This window comes from Temnothorax curvispinosus, unplaced genomic scaffold (assembly GCF_003070985.1).
Source record: "Temnothorax curvispinosus isolate PA1 unplaced genomic scaffold, ASM307098v1 QBEX01016854.1, whole genome shotgun sequence".
NCBI classification, from domain to species: domain Eukaryota; kingdom Metazoa; phylum Arthropoda; class Insecta; order Hymenoptera; family Formicidae; genus Temnothorax; species Temnothorax curvispinosus.
In genome coordinates, this window is record NW_020226634.1 from 1 (window position 1) to 2,639 (window position 2,639).

Sequence of the window (2,639 nt, forward strand, 5' to 3'; positions counted from 1 at the left end):
TGATCTGACCTTGGATACTCGTTTGAAAATCACGTGAACGTCACCTTTAATTTCTTAAATGGAACACTATTTTTTATTACATATTCTTGTAGCCCTTGTCAAGACATTTTCAAAACATTATAATAAATCTCTCTTTCGTTAAGATTTTCCTGAGATATTTTAAAATTTGTCGTGATATTTATAAAATATCAAGTAGGTATGTGTCTCGTAAAGTATTTGTTTTTGGATGTTTTATTTTAAAAGATTCGCACAATTATCTCAAAAACTTTGTGTTTTCTTAAAAAATGTTTTAAATAAAACATAGGCACCGCTGGCATTAGTGTTATCCGATGTACACCATGGGGAGGTTGCACAGTCGGATTTAGTACATCATGTAGTCCTAAACGGATAGATATTTTATAAATATCACAACAAAGTTTAAAATATCTCAAGGAATTGTTAACGAAAGAGAGCTCTATTATAGTGTTTTGAAAACGTTACGATAAGGGCTACAAAGAATATGTAATAAAAGAATAGAGGGTTCTATTTAAGAAATTAAAGGTGACGTTCACGTGACCTTCAAACAACTATCCAAGGTCAGTTCATTTCCACCATTTTAAGTCTCTTTTGAAATTATACAACTTTTGTCTGGAACATTTTTTCATAAAAAACGCAGAAAATAAGATATTCGAGGTGAACATTTAAAATAGGCCTGTGTAATAGCGGCGATGATAATATCAACATCAACAATTACAAAATTGAAATCAAAATATGTATAGTGAAAAATTCAATGAAGACTATGAGAGCTTTTCAGCAAGCGACACGTACAAGTCAACACAAACGTCGTTTTATCTTTCTTTTTTGGCAATGAGTAACAAAGACAAAACGATACTTGTGTCGACTTGTGTTGCTTACTGGAAAGCTCCCATTGTAACGCTAGGCTTACAATCATAGGTCAGGTTTTGAAGAAAAATTGAACACGCTGCGTATAATACCCGTTAAAAAATTTTTTATATGAAAACATATAAATATATATATAATTATATATATAAAATGTGTCCGTATATGTTTTCTTTTTCCTGTATAATCTGTGTTCGTAAAATAATAAAAAGAAGAATCTAAAAATAATTAAAAAGATTATGTTTGGATTGTATTTTTTATAAAAAGTGAAATTTTTAAGGAAATGAGAAAAATTTGCGCATGTATAATCATATATAAATGTAGCAGTATATTAACTACTGTTACATTTATATATATATATATATATATATATATATATATATATATATATCCCTCAGGGTACGATCTGGGTTAGCGTAACCCGAGCCGAATTTTGAAAGTAGCGCCATTTTAAAGGAAGTGAATGGAGGGGGTCCGTACCGGGGGGGGGGGGGAAATCTTTGAGGTAGCTACTATGTAAGCGCCAAGGGGCAGCGTCAGTCTACGCTTGGTGCTCAAGATAAACGAATTTGAAAATTGAACTCGGGTAGTCTACACCCAGCTGGTACGGAACGTTACAAAATCCGTGTTTTTCAAACAAAAAAAATTTGTGTTTTTCGAGTATTTGCTGCAGTAGAGTATTCTGGTATGTTTAATTTACTATTTTTTATATACTTTTGTGCATTCTAACCTCAAAATGATGCTCTGTAGCATACCAGCATAACGTATCCGTGCATGCAATTTTTGTTATTTATTTATATTATACTAATCAACAACATCCAAAAGAACTATTTTTACTTTAAGATATTTTTTTTGCGTTATTACGATAAATCAAGCAAGTAACGTTATATCGCTATCGCAAAAAAACGGGTATTTTCATAGTTAAAAAAAAATATACTTTTTGGAATGGATCAAAAAACGAATTCAGCCATTTCAAAGAACAACTTTTTAGCTTTCAAACGCGACTTAAAAAATGTCGATATCTTTTTTTTTCATAAAGTTATGCAATTTAAAAGAAAAAATAAATTTTTATGAAAATTTTTTGAGAATGGTTTACATTTTCAAATGTATCTTTGTTTTAACAAATAAGGTAATAAATCTACCAACGCCATTGTATTTTTGAGAAAATTTCCGATCCAAAGAAAAAAAATTTGTTTCAATTGATAAATTACAGCCCGATATACAGTCAATCAAAGTCGCCGGGTTAGGCTAACCCATGTTCGTACGGAACGTAACTTTTTTATAGATCGTACCCTGAGGGATATATATATATATATATAAATCACGTTCGATTGCTACTAAGCGGTTTGTTCTGTTGAACACGCCCAATGATACACGGGGACAGTCGAGTGATGTTTCCAAACGCACCTCTTCTCTCGCGCGCGCGGTAACCGCGTGGCGCGCGTGCAAAAACAAATGCAGTCCGGATATCATCGATGCCCGACGCCGTTGCCTCTTGCCTCTTGCGCTGCACAGCAGATTGTGTGAACGTTTGATATAGTGACCGTGTTATTGCGTATCGTAAGAGAGTGACTTCGAGCCTGTTTTGTGCGTCGGCTTTTTACGCTGCATTCAAGGTGAGTATAAATATTCTTGAAATCACGCCGCATAATTGTAATTGTAAAAAGAGATATCCCGTGCGAGTAACGTGAAAGATCGTGATTCCGTGTAAAGGGGGAGGGGGTCACATGCGTACGAAAATGAGTATGTGACGTGAGTGA

General features: G+C 33.5%; 1 protein-coding gene across 1 annotated transcript in view; it reads left to right on the forward strand.

The window, feature by feature from the left end:
* Positions 1-2,356: 2,356 nt before the first annotated feature.
* LOC112467079 overlaps positions 2,357-2,639 on the forward strand; it is a 2,236-nt gene continuing 1,953 nt past the window's right edge. Inside the window, exon 1 of the mRNA XM_025035546.1 lies at positions 2,357-2,495. The gene's annotated coding sequence lies outside the window, so the exon portion shown is untranslated. The remainder of the gene's footprint in view (positions 2,496-2,639) is intronic.